The sequence below is a fragment of the Adiantum capillus-veneris genome, chromosome 27 (genome assembly GCF_014529385.1).
Source record: "Adiantum capillus-veneris isolate H3 chromosome 27, ASM1452938v2, whole genome shotgun sequence".
NCBI classification, from domain to species: Eukaryota; Viridiplantae; Streptophyta; class Polypodiopsida; order Polypodiales; family Pteridaceae; genus Adiantum; species Adiantum capillus-veneris.
The window spans coordinates 109278954-109298126 of NC_140957.1; positions in this window are offsets into that span (position 1 = coordinate 109278954).

The following is a 19173-nucleotide window of genomic DNA, read 5'->3' on the forward strand; positions in this document are numbered from 1 at the left end:
TCCATCAACTAAGAGACACACAAGGCTAATAGAGGCATGGCACTGTGACAATAGTTTTCCAAAGGGAAGGTCGTCTAGTTCATATTGTATTTCTAGAAACGAACAAGAGGAGATATATGTCAAAAGTGTGTGAAAGAATCTAGAAGCCAACTATTGACCTCGATGATATCATAAGGACATTACCTAAAATGGTCAATTTCATCAGAAGGTAGAGGAAGAGAGAGTTGGACGCAATGGTCGTTGACTTATCTAAAATTAAGGATGATGAAGTATCAGTCTTTAGATTGACTAGAAGGTCATAAAGTAGTGAGAACCACTATCAGGTGTCATTTTGGATGGGGTTGCTGGGCTAAATGCTTTTGGTGAGCACTATTGGGGTAAAGGCGGTGTGCCTCTTACGCAATCGGACACGCTAGAGACGTCCGACTATCCATTACTTGTACACACCTTATTGTTTACTAGTTAGAATAATAAGGACTCTCTCTCTCTCTCTCTCTCTCTCTCTCTCTCTCGCACACACACACACACGCACGCACACGCACATAGTGTCATAAAATCTAATATCTACCTATTCCAAAATGACTTTCTCATATTGAACTGATCATTTAATATGGGGGAGATTAATGGTAACAAGAGGTAGAATATAGACATGTGCATATAATGGAGCTTAGAGGATCTTAGGGTTAGCTTCATTAAAGACCTCCAAAGGTTAGTGTTAAAATTCCTTAGACATAGAACCTTAAGCAAGATGGGGTTGACCTTGAGGTGAGAACCCTACCCAAGCTTGAGGTGCTTGTCGTGCTTGTTGACTAATGTGCTTAATGTGTTTATGGGAACCTTGCCTGAGCTTGAAGTGCTTGTCATGCTTAAATGACTAAGGTGCTTCAAGTGTTCAATTCAAACTTGATCTCTCAAGAGGCATAAAAGATTGTCATGCTTAAATGATTAAGGTGATTGAAGTGTTCAATTCAAACATGATCTCTTAGAAGCATAAAAGACACATGTCAAGATCCTTCCCATTTGCATCATGATGTGCTTGAATCCTATTGGATAAGTTTTAAAGGGGTCCAATGAGAATTTAGATGCATTTAAATAAATAATCAAGCTCTTTCTCTCAAAGAGAGAAAAGAGGACACTTGTCCAAATGATATAATTAAATAATACAAGAGAGAGAGAGAGAGGTCGACCAAGCATGAGAGGGGGGACTGATTTGTGCATCCTTATTTTCATTCTCTCTCACACACACACATACACTTTGATGGTGTGAAGCAAATAACTCCATCTCCTTCTTCAAGCTTGAGAAGCTGAGAGCCGACACCAACAACTCTTGGCTATGGAGTGCAAATCCAACCAAGATCCAAACTTCAATGGCATGCTCACCACCTTTGAAGGTGTTTGAGGTCTTGGAACTGAGGCCGGGGACAAGTTAATGCTTTCATTAATTTGATTAAGGGCATAATTTTGATGCATGAAGCTTTCCATCTTCATTGCATCGATTAGGTCTTAAGGAGCTCGTATTGTACCAAGTCTCTCATCATGGGAGAATCTATAATACAAAAGCTTTTTGGAGGGGGGACCCCTGGCTTCAAGTAAATCCGGTCCTCAATTGTTGTCAACTTCTCTAATTCTCTCTCTTGCAAAGTGTCATAATAACTAATATCTAATTGTCCTAAATGATTTTCTCATGTTAAACTGATCATTTAATATGGGGAAGTATCACGGGAGAAAAAGCTAGATTATTGGTAAGGCTAGCAGATTGGTCACAGTAGGGATCCAAAGGAGAGAAAATAGGGATCCAAAGGGGGGCCATCTGCAAAAGGCCAATGTGCAACAATGAGCCCAAAGACCTTAGGGTTCAACCCATTAAGACTTCCAAAATGCTAAGGTTTCAAAATTCAAAGGTAAGTCCAAATGCTCAAGCTTAGTGGAATTGGATACTTATGTGATGACCAAAAAGTCTTCAAGTGATCCTAGATAGGAGGGGGCGAGCCCTAAAGGTAGGGGAAGAGAGAGAAAAGGTGAGAGAACACACACAGACACACACACTCCAAAGCTTCCCTTTACACAAAGGGCATAATGGACACATGTCAGCTCCCTAGCCCAATTGCCCACAAGGTGCACTCAAATACTATTATGTGTCCATAGAGGTGGACCAATGAGAATTAGGCTTCATTTAAAAACACTTAATAAAAGAACCATAAGAATTAAGCTCTCTAGAAGACTATTGGCCAGTCTCCCAAGGGGTCCAATGAGCACTCAACAGCCCAATGGCTTGCCTGATTCCTATTGGCCAGAAGACAAAGGGGTCCAATGAGAGTTTGATTGCATTATTTAATTACCTAAAGCTCTCACAAAAGGGTAAAGGGGGACACATGTCACAAGGCTATCACTTATGTTTGTCAATTATGATTGGCTAAGCTTTACAGGGTCCAATGGGGTGCCAGCATGAGTAAATTGCAAGAGGGGTCAACCAAGAGAGAGAGGGGGACTGATTTTGTCAAGGCACTATCACACACACTCTCACACAATCTCATGGGGGAAGCAAATAAGACTCTCTCTCCTTCTCAAGCTTTAATGGAAAGCTCATCACCTACTCCAAGCTTGTGAGAAGGGAGGCCTGTACCAACAACTCTTGGCTTTGTCATGTAGATCCAACCAAGAGCCAAGCTTCAATGCATGCTCATCTCCTCTACCATGCTAATTACTAAGCTATGCTAAGCTATTATGAGCGATTATGAGAGGAGATAAACTTCTTTCTTGTAAGACTACTCCTTCTTCCTCTCAATCTACTCTCATACACTGCTAGCTCTCACCATCTTCGAAGGTGTGTGAGGTCCTGGGTCTTGAGACTGTGAGGGAATTGATGTTGTGTTTTAAAGTGTTTGCTTAGTGCTTGAAGCTTCCATCTTCATTGCACTGGCTAGTAATTGAAGGAACACCAAGAATTGTATTGTAAAATGTCTCCCTTGATTGGGAAAACCTATAATACAAAGCCTTTTGGAGGGGGGACCGGCTCCATATAAATCCAGTCCTCAACTGGTGTCAACAGCTTAATTTCTCTCTCTTTTGAAGTATTGTTCATGCCTATCTAACTAGGTTATATACTTTTTGTTGCTCTCTCCATCCAAGCACTCTTGCTATGCTCATTAGGAATCTATTCTAATGAGATGCTCACTATGTCTATGCTACTTTTCGCTACACACCAGTTACTAAGCCATTAAATGTTACATTGGTATTAGAGCACAAGGTTTCTCTTTTCTTGCTCAAGAAGGGAGGCCCTCAAGTTAGCTATAAATGGTTGGTATTACTAATTGCAATTGAGTAAGTAGAATAGGGATTTTTCAGCCTTGCAGTGCACCTGCCTTCGTGCAGATAACGGGGCATCACCATCGAGAGCTATGGTCTTAATAGTGGAGTCCTACGGGGCTTGCCTACGGCTTAACCACTATTGAGCTATTAGAAGCTTGACAGGAGCCGGTACTGTTTTGGTGTTGAAAGACCCTCTCTTTTATTCCTTGCAATTAATGATATTTGAGCCATGGGTACAGGAGCTTGAGTGCTTTACTAAAGGGGTAAAGAGGAGTAGCAACTAGGTCTTGAAGTGTCAAAGTACACCTAAAAAGGTTTACACCTAAAAGTTGTTAGAATGACTGACAATAGTAAAGAAAGTGAAATTAATGTTGATAGCTTTGATTCTGCTAATGAGTAGGCTACTAATGATGCCCCTATGCTTGTTAACTACCTTGTTTCTAGGCTTCAACAAGCCATGGGCAATCTATCCCTCCAAAGTGAAGTGCAACGGCAGCTTCGTGCTCATGCGATTCTCCAAGCCCCCCACCACAAAGAGAGAGTACCTAGGAAGCCTCCTTGTGAGACTTCCAAAAGAGGCCTCTCTCCGATTTGGGAAGAAGAAGAGGATCCATATGAAGGGCTCAAAAATTTACTTCTTGATGATGCATCTCCTTCCCAAAGGAGAACTCAAGATCCCCCACCAAAATAACGAGAAAGAAGTGAGTCTCCTGCCACCTCGACGGAGATGGCTCCACGAAGACGGCGGGAAAAACGCTCTCCACCACCTCCTAAATGGAGAAGACCATCTCACACTTCTCCACACCATAATTCTAAGAGGGATGACAGAAAACAAGAGAAGAAAAAGGCGAGAAACAGGTCACCCTCTTCTCCATCTTCTTCATCTTCTTTCTCTTATGAAGAAAGTGATGGTGCATACAAGGAAGACCAAGGCAAGAAAAAGGCGAGATAGAGGTCACCCTCTTCTCCATCCTCCTCAAATTCTTCCTCCTCTGAAAAAAACAACGGTGCAACTTTTGAACCACCAAAAAGAAGAGGCCATAGGAAATCCTATGCCGCGTGGAAGAGATCGTCCAAGCTCAAGAAGTTCAAAGAGGGAGGAAAGACCATCTCTTTCCTTACCTACGATGGCACCTTTGGTGCTATGGACAAAGTCTTTGCTTCCATCCATCAATTTTATGCGGCGTTTGGAGATGAGGGCTTCACAGAGTCCTCTAAGCTACACCATGTAGCTATGCACTTTCAAAAGTTTGCCAGGCAATGGTGGTCTAGCCTACGGGCAAACAATGAAGCCCCACAAACATGGAAAGCTTTAAGAGCTTCCATCATGAAGTAGTTTTTGGCTATTGATGCCAAAGACAAAGTACTCACCGAATGGCGAATCTTGAAGCTCTCTCCCGACGAATCCATTCACAAATATGTAGACAAGTTTTGGGACTTACATCTCAAAGCCACTGTCTTCAAAAAGATGGATTTTGGAGAGCAAAAACAACAATTTTATGCGGGCTTAAATGAAGAAATGGTGGAGTATGTCAACTCCCAAAGGCCACGCACCATATCTACGGTCATACACCATACCATGGTGGCTTCACGAATCAATTTCCAAACAAGGGCTAAGAGAAATCCTAAGCCCATGAAAAACAAGGGTTCTAATGAGCCTAAGGGGAAGGACAATGTCTAAAAGTCTCCTAAGGGCAATTCCAATAACAACAAAGCTAAGGAGAAGGGAGTTTACAAAGGCAAAAACAAACTCTCTCCTGAAGAGCTTGAGTGTGATCGCAAAGATAACCGTTGTTTCAAATACGGCGGGCAAGGGCATGCATACCGTGCTTGGCCCCAAAAGAACGCCCCCCATGAGCCTCCTAGAGCTACCTTGGTTGAAATCCAAGAAGAGGAAGCTCACCACAAAGGATCTCCTCTATGCCATGCTTGGGGAAAGTTAAGAGAACATGATGCTTTTATTCTCTTTGACCCTGGTTCTACTCACAATTTCATATCCACAGAGTTGGCCACCAAGCTAGGCATCCAAGCCTATGAGATGGGAGATGTCCTACCCGCCGCCGATGGTGCTTTCAAGGGGAAAGAAGCTTGAGTTAATCCCTTAATCAATAAATTGAGGCTCCGTGTCTAAAGCTATGTGGACAAAGAGGACTTCTTTATCTCTCCTCTCAAGCACGAGGATGTAATCCTAGGGGCACCATGGTTTGATCGCATGACCGCCAATGTTAAATTCCTTGAAAGGAGAATCTACTTTACGTTCATGGAAAAAGATATGTACATAGATGCTAAGGAGTTGGGTAACACCATACCCATTGTACATACGCAAGCTTTCAATAAGTCAATAAAGAGCTCTATTTTTATGTACATGATTTTTGTTAAAGATTCTCAAAATGAACCTAATGCTTTAGCAAAAGAAAATATAAACAATGACAAGGAATTAGAGTTATCCAATTTTCTCAACGGTTTCAAGATGTTTTTATTGACGACATCCCTTGTGAACTACCTCCTAAAGAGGCAATGATGACCATGCAATTGAACTTCTTCCAGGAAGTTTACCGCCTAATAAACCTCCTTATAGATTTTCTCAAGCTCAACAAGAGGAGATTATGCGGCAAGTGCATGAGTTAGTTGAGAAGGGCATTGTTGGACCTAGCTCATCTCCATTTTTTTCACCCCTGCTATTAGTGCAAAAGAAAGACGACACATATCGTATGTGTGTCGACTATAGAGCACTAAATAGGATCACTATCAAAAGTAGGTTTTTCGTTCCACGGGTAGAAGACCTATTTGATAAGCTACAAGGGACCTGCTTTCTTAGAATTGACTTAAAAAGTGGCTACCATCAAATAAGGATAGTTGATCAAGACATTGTAAAGACCGCATTTTGCACTATGTTGGTCTTTACGAATATATAGTCATGCCTTTTGGCTTTACCAATGCACCAGCTGTTAGGAAATATGACGTAGCTAAGTAGATAATTGAGTAGATTACTTAATGGAGAGAGATAATTTTCACACACAAGAGATTATAGAGTAGAGAGAGAGAGAGTTACACACAATATACGTGGTTCACCCAATGTGGGCTACGTCCACGGGAAAGCAGCCACTCATTAAGTGGCCTAGTTTAGCCTAAGGTCCTGTGTCAGGACAAGGGTCCTGTACCCTAAGAACTAGGTTAGTCACGGACTACGGCCAAGGGTCGGGCTAGGCAGTGTGGACAAGGGATCCGTCTAGGGCAAGGGGCTAGGAGCCCGCCTATATAAAGGGAGGTTGGGAGGAGGATCCTAGAGTCTAGTTCCCTAGTTCTTACATTGGTATCAGAGCTTAGGAGTCTCTCTTCCACTCTCTCTCTAGGCGTGGTCTCTTTAGGTCCCTAAAAGCAAGGACTTTTGGTGAGAACCGTGGCTTTTTTGAGGCTTTTCCAAAAGTAGCAGTTTTCCTTGCCAATTCGGGCAAGCTTTCCTGGTTTGGACGCGAAGCTATGGTGCACGAAAGCTGGCGCCCTGGGGAAAGGGGGGAGGTTCCATAACCTCGCGGCCATTGGCCACTTGGGCAAGCCGCCATAGCTTCTTCTCTCTCTTTCGTCAAGTCTGCACGCTGTCTGCGCCTTTTTCTTCAACAAGGTGAGTTAATTTCACATAGGCATGGCCACTTGAAACTCATTTTGAGCCTTGGCCACTATTAGCGGCCCTTCCCACAAGCAAATTGGCGACTCAAGGTAGTCAAGCAATCCAGAGCAAGCTACAACCGTCGAGGAAAGTCCCTCAACTTTCACGGCTTAAGATTTTACTGGGATACTGTAGAAAATTCAGAACCTGCGTGCTCTGGTGGAAGGCAAACAACCACAAATTCCAACAAATTTGCCGTTTGCATACGATGCAAATCCAATTATCCGCCACTATGAATTGATCGATCTTTTTGAGTGCATCCTCGGCTGCAAAGCCAATTGCTGATTTCGCGGTTGCTTGGGATTTACAATCCGACTTCAAATTTGGCGTTCGATTCAGTTGAAGACATAATTACCCAGTTAATTATCGCAACCTGCTATGAGCTCATTCTAAATCAAGGTTTCAAAACGTTTGCAAGACCGTTCATCATGTCTACATTAGACGACTTGCAATTTGCTGGACTGCAAACAATGCGAACAAGTTTATTGGGAAGCTCGACTTTCTCAATATTTTCAATGTCATCGGCAATTTGAACTTCCTCGGTAATTTCACCTCTTTGCCAATTCTACCGGGATTTGAAATTCACCTTCTTTACCACCGCCGGCGAAGTAGCACGGCTCACTATCGACATTTGTGTTCGATACAGCTACGAGCTTTTTTGCACTCTAAGGTACCGTTTTCTATTTGTTCGCACAACACATATTCGCCATGAGTGCGGAAATTGATGATCAACACATGTTTGACTTTGAATACCTGGAATTGGCTCCACCTGTGGAGGTCATGGGGCCGGATACTCTCACGGAGAGTACCATATTGGCAACAGGGATGGATGGTGCAAACCTAGGTGATCTATCTCTGTCTCCTCATTTATCAACCCCTCCTCCTTAGAGTGTGTTGGATATTCTAGAGGATGACAGTCAATTGCCAGATGCCAGGGAGTTTGTCACTCAACAGGACTGGCAAACTTTTGATGCCCGATTTCGCAAGCTAGCGGTAAGAGTCCAAATATTGGTAACGCAAGTAGAAAATCTTACACAACTAATTTACAAAATGCTACAAGAATCAGCTCCCCGCTTGCTAGCAACCCAAGGGGTTGTCAATTTACCAGTTATGACCAAAGAGGTCCAACATGTCCAAAATAATTCAGTTGTCACAACAAATCGGGGCACGACCAACGTGGTCAGGAAGCGCCTATCACCATCCGACTTTCAACGTGCAAAAAGTCAAAAATTATGCTTTATTTGCTTAGGAACACATAAAAAAAAGCAGTGCCCACATGTCGGACAACTTAAGCATGATGCATGAGTTTGTGATTTGACATGAACTCTAGTTTTGGTGCATGGCACAAGAGTTATATGGCTTTTGAACATGTTATGCTTAGTCATTTTCTCATACTTCAATATGGATTTTCAGCGTATTGTACGTTTTTTTTTGAATTGGGTACTGTTACGCCCCAATTGTTTTTTCTGCCATAGTCATTTTTGGTACGATCAGTCACATCATCACGGATTATACGATCTGCCGAAAACGTTTTGAGATGCATGCAAGATCACTGAATTAGGGTGTATATGATACACGTGTCCTACAACTTTAAGTTTCGCATTTACTTTGGACAGTATTATGAAAAGCCAAATGCTTGGCCCATTTCACATGACACAAGGCTTTTAATTTGTACTCCGATTACCTCGGCGACAAGAGCGGTTGGCAACCAAGTTTGGGGCACCAACATTATTCAGGATATCATCTCATCGAATCCATACCAGTCTAACCGGTGCAAGGCACTTAGGGTGTTGACGTTCACGGTTGTCACGGTAGCCACGGGCTTCCGTTTTTGTATGCAAGGCATGCTACCCAGATGGTATAAAGTACGCTCTCACAAATCACTCTGTCAAGGACACTGTTAATTATGCATTGTTTCCCATAATTTTCGGTTGCTATCAATGCACACAAAACAACCTAAAACTTCTACTAGATTCACAACCCATACACGGTAGATGGTCAAGATGTGACTTGTGTTCCCTCTCGCGATGCGAACACTATACAGTCAGCTGGTTGGATGCTTATAGGATAAGCTGGCAGTTAGGCATAAGATGTCTAAGAGCACACATTATGGGCACACACACACTAGCATTGTAAGGAAAGTTCCTCAGTCGAGCATGCTCTTCCGTTCGTTCTTCATCTCTTTCTCTAATGAACAAAATGAAAATTTTCTACGAAGTTTGTTTCATGTTTCACTACTGAGTTCTCCTGAGCCAAGATGCTCTACAAATTCTCAGCTACAAATTGGGCAAGGTGCCATTCACATTTATTTTCATCGGTTTACCGATTGCACACTCATTGCCATAAGGGCTATGAACCACGCACGCTGGCTAAGAGCCATTGCTAAATCTAGGATAATATCCACTTGTTGGTATTCCTTGGATGATTGTTCTCAAGATCGAACAGCCCTACCCAGTGGAGTACACATTGACGTTAATTGACAAGCAAGCCTCTTGTCATTACAGATGTCATTATGGATGTTTAGGGTGTCATTTTTGCACTACATGTTTTTAGTGCAAACGCTCATGTGAGTTTTTTGACAATCTTAACCTCACACCGGCTGATCTCTACCACGGAGTATAGACACAACAATCAGGGGTGACAACATGGTTTTAAGGGATCGGTAGTTCACTCGTGTGGGTCTCCTGCTCTCTCTATAACACTACGAAGTGTCTACAGACATACAGTTTTGGGGTAAAACCCAACGAATGATTGCTACATCACCCCATAGGCATTAAGGATCACACTTTGATCTGCATTGAGGATCACTGTTGATCTCTCCCAGTTCTACTTTCAATGAAAGTATTCCGCAATCTACCACGCGGTAGGAGACGAACACACTTTTTAAGTTGATTCCACTCAATTTGTACACGGTTAACCATGTTAGTTACCGTTTTCTCCTAGTTGAGCAGTTTCTACAAAGAAGTCTTATCAAGGGATTTGACTACTTAGATTCTAATTCAAGGGCTTCGGTTGTAAAGGCAACAACCAGGGTTCCTAGTGAAATACTGCTTGTTTTTTAGGTAGGGGATGTGCTCCTTTCCATTTGCATACAGGTAAGTGTACATTATGTTATTGCATTTTGCATACATGTAAGTGTACAATATGTTATTGCATTTGCATACATGTAAGTGTACTGACTTGGTGTCAATTGCATGTTTAGTATGCTTTGCTTGGTGTTTCAAGACGTCTAAGTACGCTTGAATATTACAGACCCATGCCAAGGGTATGTCGGCACAAAGTATTTTGGGCCAAGGGTCCAATCTGTCTTTCTGCCTTATGCAGTTACAGTCCTACTTGTAGGGTTCAATTTGGCACATGTTGTCACATGGGATACAACATGGTCTAGGAACTCAAGGAGTTTGGTTTAGCCAGTGGAGCAAGACTAATGAGGGTCCCTCTCATACTCCCGTCGTAGAGTGTTTGCAATTACCTCCACACACAAGTACGTCTTGTACTTGAAGGATGTTCCTTTTCACACATCCTTATATGAGACATATTCCACATGTGGAGAATATGAGTCTCTGGACTGACACTGGCGCCATTATTTCAATTATGTGTCACGACAAAGTCCCTAAGTGCTGGTCACATATGTTCTAGGCCATTTTTAGCACGACGTATCAGGAGCAATTTCGTGGCTAGAAATTGTCGGATACTTAGAATGACTTGTTAAGGTACAAGTACTGCTAAACAACATTACAGATGGTTGTTTATACATATAGCAAGGCTATAAGTTGTTAATGAAAAAGTTTCATTGTCTGTACCTAGAAGTGATCTTCTATTGTGATTCAGACATTTCAACAAGGCTTGCAAAAGATTGCAACTAAAAGTATTTAGTTTCTTTTCGGAACTATTTACATTCCTTTTAATGTGTGCTAGGCGCATCACATTTGCCATAAGTATTGGCAAGGACCATTATGGATATACAGGTTCGGGTTAGTTTTTGCTAAACGCATGCACACTAGGTGTTATGGGTCCTAGTGTTTAGCAAAGGCTGATTTGGAACGGCATGCATATTCCTGAGGTTGTTGCTTATGAAGCATTTTGCACTCTATGTGAATTATCTCTATGAGATAACTTTTGGGTCTCCTAATCACCAATAGAGGTCATGGCTCGGTTTGGGCGTTTGTAGATTTTTTCAAGTTAACCATGATGGTTATACACTACTGTGATTCCCCATTTACCAATCATCTGGGATGACTGTCTGTAAACCGTAAGGAAAACACACCTCAGTACTGTCGGTTACCCAAGGGGATAGGCAGATTACAAAGAGTAATATTGCGCTAAAGGATCTGCTAAGAGTACGTTAAAACAACGCATTTCTGAATAAATGATTTTCTTCCTATTCTAGAATTTGCTTAAGTACAATTTTTCGACTTTGAACACCTCTTGTGGTGGGGAGTTGGAAATCTGGCTCTCAACTTGCGGGACAGTTTCCTTGAATTATTCCAGTACCTTCAGAAGATCTGAACACTGGTTATGCCGTTCGACAACTCTTCGTTATGGTTTCTTCTTTACAGTACTCAAGTGAGTTATAAATGGAGTTACAAATTAGACCCAAGTGACTCTTAGTTGTGGCTACTCCTTTACAGTACTCACGTGAGTTATAACTGGAGTTACCATTTCGACCCAAGAGGTTGCAAATGGACACAATGTTGAAAATCAAGATGTTGCTCTTGGTTTCATTGAACCTCCTCACTGCACCAATTATCGGTCGTACAGGCAACTGGCTCACTTATGGGACGTCAATAAAGAAAACATCAGTATTCTTAAGAAGATAGTACTACTTCTGTTTTCGAGGACGAAAACTCTTCCTTAAGGGGGAAGTAATGTCAGGACAAGGGTCCTGTAACCTAAGAACTAGGTTAGTCACGGACTACGGCCAAGGGTCGGGCTAGGCAGTGTGGACAGGGGATCCATCTAGGGCAAGGGGCTAGGAGCCCGCCTATAGGATCCTAGAGTCTAGTTCCCTAGTTCTTACATCCTGATACCTACTTAAAGCCAACTAATAGACCAAACTCAAAGAGAAGAACAAGGTACTAGAAGTTTGAAAAAATTATAGCATCTAAATTGGCAATGTCACAACTTCATAAATTTTATGCATTGTTAGAAACTCAAATGACAAGATACAAACATGTAACTATGGAAAGCATAGATAAAAGGAAGTATTACAGATGATATAATAGAGAACATCCGTTGTAGCATGTAAACATCCATTTTCGTTGTCCTTTGAAGGTATCTTTATGTAGTCACAAACTGCACAATAGTCACCACCAAACATCCACCTTCTAGAGCACATCAGTGGGAAGAGGTACCAACCCTTATTGAACACAAACAACATAAGGAACCCTAACCTAATTATTTACACTCCCCCTAAAGAGTCAAGGGAATAGGATATTGTAGAGATTGGGGGGAAACCCTAAAGCTAAACCCCTATCCTCGTCGTTGAGAAAAACAAAGTCATCATCGGTCAGACCATATGTGCCATCCGTGTAATCATGTAAATCATCTTCATCATTAGAGGCATAAATGTTTACTAAGAAAGTCACTAGATGCCTATAGTCATCTTGGTCAAGAGGGTAGTCTTGTGCAACGGGAGAGACGCTCTCTACTAAGTATGGATTAGTCGTGCTCAAGAGACGTATCAGTCATTCTAACTCCTCAAAATTCCTCTCATATGCTAGCATACCTACCAAATCCCATTCACAAGCAAGCACCGGAAAGACCATGTGATACACTTGTGAAAAATAAGGAGGGTACCTCTCACCCAAGGCAGGAGTGGATGACTCTAACGTACTAGCCATATCTGTACACACATATAGATGATGATTGGAGTGCAAATATTATAAGGGTCATGTCCTTGTGCATAGTGTGTTTTTATGATTTTGTGCTATGTATAGAACTCGTACATGCCCAGATTTTTGTTTGGTGGCTCTTGTTCTTTTACTTTTTTATTTTTGTCTTGTGAGTATAAGGCTTTATATATGCATTCCCTAAGATTGGGAGATTGAGAGGTCAGGGAGGAAGGTTGAGAGGGAAGCAAGTGAATGATGGATGTCAGCAAATACTCCCCCCTTCCTTGGGTAGATCATACCTTTTGGAATGATGTCGTCACCTTTTGAAACCAATCGTTCCAAGTTGTTATGGGTGAAGACTTTGACCAATAGTTTTCGACCATCCTAGGCATTTCATCTAGTTGCAAGGGTGGTAAGGTACTCTCCTATGATTTTATTTGCAACATTGTTGTAGGTGGTGAACTTACAACGGGAGGTGCAAATTTCCTCCTTGTTTGTATGGATATGTACAATGGTAAGTGGAAGTTGTGTCGAAGGTTCTATTTTCATATGAGAACTACATGAAGAGCAAGAAGCTTCATTTGACTTCCCTGTTCCTGATCTAGGTGGAACAAATCGTTCTTTCTTCGGTACCCAGACTAGCTCTGGAGCGGTGTGTAGCATTCCCTGATTTTTTTCCTTTCCGTGATCTTCAATATGTTTTGAAGCTATAGGATTGGGCTCACATGAATCAGGTGACAGGTAAGAGCACAATTTACGTTTTGGCACACAGATTTGATCATTTCCTTTATAGTAGCCTTGGGCTTCCAATAGTTTTTTGGGAATCCAACGGAAAGTTTCTCTACATTTCTTGGGGCGAGTGGGACGTCTCTTACCAGGCTCCTATCTTTTAGCACTAGCTATGGTTGCTAAAGAAGCTTTAGGGACCCACTTGTATGTTTTCTTTGTTATATTAGGGTGGGTATGGTGTGTCTCAAGCTTTATTTCAACTACAGCATTTGAAGCTCTAGAGAGTTGGGCTATGGGGACATATGGTGCAACCTCTTGGACATGCAATGTTTTGGGTTTTATTTCCTTAAGAGGCAATATCTCAAGGACTATGGCTTGAGTGGTAGGGCAAAGAGTTGGTGTCTGTGTTGTGACACCCCTAGTCCCCAGTCAATAGTGCATTTGGTGGCTATCATCCACGTGCATCCTAAGTTTATATTACCCTCCGTAGTTCCAGCAAGCATGACCAAAAAGTCTTGAGCTATAACCCCATTGTCATAACTGACCAAAGTGTGCCAAATTCCAAAAATCGTAGTTTTTTTCTTGTTGACTGTGCACGTCTGTCGCACGTGTCAATGCAAGGGACTTGCCGATACACTGTGTGCAAGCCACAAATGGATCCAAGCACACAACTAGACTAATCTAGCAAACTCAAGAGAGCAAGGGTGTGTCACTCACCGCCCTACCCTCGCCTTCGTGGAGGATTTCTCGCCGTGAAAAAGAAGGAGCTGTTGCTGCGTCGGGCTCAACCGCTTCGCCGCCGCCGTGCCGTCATCGCAATGATCGATCACTCTCTCTCTCTCTCTCTGTCGCTCTCTAACGCATACACACACACACACACACAAGGAGATGAAGAAGAAGAAGATGGAGATAGAGCAAGAGCACTCTTCAATTGTACAAATGAAAGAATGAATGCTTTTTAGGTTTAGGTGACTTTTACATGAGCTTGCCCCATTCACACTTGGACGCCCATACTTAGCCAACTAACCCTTGAATGTCCATGTTAGAGTGAGCCTCTCATCGGCGATCACTCTTACCCTTTTCCTATTGGACCGACAAGCCCGGCCCATGACTACTAGAAGTGGATGCCATTGGTTAACACGTCCCCCTTCCTGATGTAGATTCCGTCCTTGGAATATAACAGTGCAGCATCAAGATCCACGATAGAAGTACCCGTGTCAAAAGAAAAACAACATTGTGAAAGCTTAAAGGCAACATGTAAATGTGTGCAATAAGTGAGCTGCATACATGATATTTTAGGAAATGCAAAAACAAATTCATGAATTGTAACATTGTCAACTAAAACAAGCTTAGTACCTGAATAAAATGCAATTGAATTAGGGTCTATTAGGTCGACTCTAAGAGAAGTACACAAGAGCTAGGGCTAAACTAAGTATTAGATTGACCAATGTTAATTAAAAAATATTGCCTAAAGAGTAGTTAACCTTAGGAATGCTCGTCGGGGTCTAAGAACTAATGGTCTTGTCACTTATACCACTTAAGTGTGATCCATATAAAATACAAGGAAATCTGTGCTATTTGCTTTCTCTTTTCTTTTTCTCTTTTTTTTTGTGTTTTCTTTTTTGTTGTTGTCATAGTTGCTACAAGTAGCTGGGGGACTCGAGGTCTCAAATACAAGCAGCTGGGAGACTCAAGGTCTTAAATGCCAGCTTGAGCATAAACTAGCCGGGAGACTCAAGGTCTCAAATACCAGCTTAACACATGGGCTTCCATAACACAAGTCACACTTAGGTGGAATAAACTAGAGAGATCTATATCCTCATAGCCTAAAACATTACTAAAGTTACTACAATTTACAGACTATTTAGGAATTAAAGTTAGCAATTAAGTGGCCTAGTTTAGCCTAAGGTCCTGATACCTACTTAAAGCCAACTAATAGACCAAACTCAAAGAGCAGAACAAGGTACTAGAAGTTTAAAAAAATTATAGCATTTGAATTGACAATGTCACAACTTCATAAATTTTATGCATTGTTAGAATTTAAATGACAAGATGCAAAAATGTAAATGTGGAAGCATAGATAAAAGGAAGTAGTACACCTGATATAATGGAGAACATCCATTGTAACATGTAAACATCTATTGTTGTTGTCTTTCAAAGGCATCCGTATGTAGTCACAAACTGCACAATAGTCACCACCAAACATCCACCTTCCAAAGGCACATCAATGGGAAAAGGTACCAACACTTATTGAACACAATTAAAAAACATAAGGAACCCTAACCCAATTATTTGCACTCCCCCTAGAGAGTCAAGGGAATAGAATATTGTAGAGATTGGGGAGGAACCCTAAGGCTAAACCCCTATCCTCGTCGTAAACAAAAACAAAGTCAACATCCGTTGAGACCATATGTGCCATCCGTGTAAGCATGTAAATCTTCTTTTTCATTAGAGGCACCAATGTTTACTAAGAAGGTCACTAGACGCCAATATTCATCTTGGTCAAAAGGGTAGGCTTGTGCAATGGGAGAAATGCTCTCTACTAAGTATAGATTAGTCGTGCTCAAGAGACGTATCAGCCATTCTAACTCCTCGAAATTCTTCTCACATGCTAGCGTATCTACCAAATCCCATTCACAGGCAAGCACCGGAAAGACCATGTGAAACACTTGTGAAAAGTAAAGAGGGTACCTCGCACCCAAGGTAGGAGTGGATGACTCTAACGTACTAGCCATATCTGTACACACAGATAGATGATGGTTAGAGTGCAAATATTACAAGGGTCGTGTTCTTGTGCATAATGTGTTTTTATGATTTTGTGTTATGTATAGAACTTGTAAGTTTCCACATTATTGTTTGGTGGCTCTCGCTCTTTTACTCTTTTATCTTGTTTTTGTGAGTATAAGGCTTTATATACACATTCCCTAGGATTGGAGATTGAGAGGTCAGGGAGGAAGGTTGAGAGGTAAGCAAGTGAATAATGGATGTCAGTAAACACTCCCGCTTCCTTGGGTAGATCATACTTTTTGGAAAGATGTCGTCATCTTTTGAAACCAATTGTTCCAAGTTGTTATGGGTGAAGGCTTTAACCAATATTTTTTGACCTCCCTATGCATTTCATCTAGTTGTAAGGGTGGTAAGGTACTCTCCCATGATTTTATTTGCAATGTTGTTGTAGGTGGTGAACTTACAATGGGAGGTGCAAACTCTTCCTTGTTCGTATGGTTATGTACAATGGTGGGTGGAGGTTGTGTCAAAGCTTCTATTTTTGTATAAGAACTACATGAAGAGCAAGAAGCTTCATTTGACTTTCCTGTTCTTGAGCTAGGTGGAAAAAAATATTCTTTCTTCGATACCCAAACTAGCTCTGGAGCAGGTGTGTAGCATTCCGTGATTTTTTCCTTTCCGTGATCTTCAATTTGTTTTGGAGCCACAGGATTGAACTCACATGGGCCAGGTAACAAGTACGAACACAATTTATGTTTTGGCACCCAGATTTGATCATTTCCTTCATAGTAGCCTTGGGCTTCCAATAGTTTTTTAGGAATCCAACGCAATATTTCTTTACATTTCTTGGGGCGAGTGGACGTCGCTTACCAGGCTCCTGTCTTTTAGCACTAGCTATGGTCGCGAAAGAAGCTTTAGGGACCCACTTGTATGTTGTCTTTGTTATATTGGGATGGGTCTGGTATGTCTCAAGCTTTATTTCAACTACATTAGTTGAAGCTCTAGAGAGTTGGGCTATGGGGACATATGGTTCAACCTCTTGGACATGCAATGTTTTGGGTTTTATTTTCTTAAGAGGTAATATCTCAGGGACTATGGCTTGAGTGACAAGGCTAAGAGTTGGTTTCTGCATTGTGACACCCGCTGTCCCCCAATCAATAGTGCATTTGGTGGCTATCACCCACGTGCATCCTAGGTTTATATTACCCTCCATAGTTCCAACATGCATGACCAAAAAGTCTCAAGCTACAACCCCATTGTCATAACTGATAGAAGTGTGCCAGATTCCAAAAACCGCAGTTTTTGTCTTGTTGACATCCTTGACTTGGATAATACTTTCAGATAGCAGATTATATTTAGCACCCGTGTCCAATAAGGCATTATATAACACTTTTCCATAGGCATTGTTTAGCTCAATAGGGTATCGTAGAGGTGTGTCAAAGCCCAACCAATCCTTGTCGATTTCAATGTGGAATGCATGTGTAACTTCAAGGTTAGCCTCTCGTTGGCATCTTATGCGTTGTTGTCGCTCCTTAGCCTCAGATTGAGCTTGTATCTTCTTCAATTCTGTTTGTGCCTTGGCTGCCTTTTTTCTATGGATGGCACGTAGCTCCTCTTGGCTTAAAGCATCGTAGTATCTTTTAAATTTGCTCCCATTGAGGATCATTTGTCTCGCATCGGCCTTACGTGTCGCCTTGGGTTTCGCCCACTTTGTCACATAGTTAGCGGCATCGATACTATATCGAGATTGAGTGTTACGAGCTGTCGGACTAATTGGGCCCACAAAGTCCAAACCCCATTTTTCAAATGGTCAAGTCACTTTAACAGGATGTAAGGGCATCTTATCCTTTCGTTGTGGATCTTGTAATGTTGGCATTCATCACATCCTTTTACAAAAAGTGATGCATCCTTGAATAAGGTAGGTCACCAATAGCCTGATTGCAACACCTTTCTAGCTGTTAGTTCCCCTGAGAAATGTCCTCCGGCTATACCCATGTGGGCTTCTTGTAGTATGTATAAATACTCATCCTCACGGGCACAACATCTAAGAATATCATCCTTCCCTAGCCTGTAGAGAGTTCCTGCAATGAGAGAGTAAGGTTCACATTATTTTAACAGTTTTTGAGCTATGTCCTTACGAAGCTCTTCGGGTGGAAAACCATTAACTAGAAAGTTCACAATCTTCTCACTCCATTCAGGTATGGTTTTGACTAGGAATAGCGAAGTATCGGGCAACTCATCATCAACTCGAGTAGGGGCTTCACCATTGGGTATGCAAGACAAATGATCCGCCATGACATGTCTTTCACCAGGTCTCACCACAACGGTAAAATCAAACTCAAGGAGAATTAACAACTATAGTGTAATTCTTCCCGTGGAACAAGGTTTATTTACTAGATACAACAAGGCTTGATGATCAACATAGAAAACAAACTTGTTGGCCAGAAGGTAATAGTGAAATTTCTTCACTGCATAAAACATACCTAAACCTTCTCGCTCTGCAATGGTGTAGTTTCTCTCGACATCATTCAATTGACGACTTGCAAAGCTAATGGGGTTGTCCAGTTTATGTTCTCTTGGCTGAGCTAGAACACACCCAATAGCAAAGTTTGATGGATCAATATGCATATGGAAAATTACATTCCAATCAGGCACTTGTAGAATAGGAGCGCTAGTCAAGGTCTTTTTTAATGACTCATAAGCATGGTCACACTCCGCGGTCCATTGCAACTCAATAAGAAGCTTGTACAAAGGACGAGCTATCTTGGCAAAGTCTAAAACAAACCGTCAGTAATAACCAACATGGCCCATGAGCCTTTGAACTCCTTTATAGTTTGCAGGTGGTGGCAATTCAACAATGGCTTTAATTTTGCTCTCATCTGTGGAAATCCCATTTTTGGAACTATA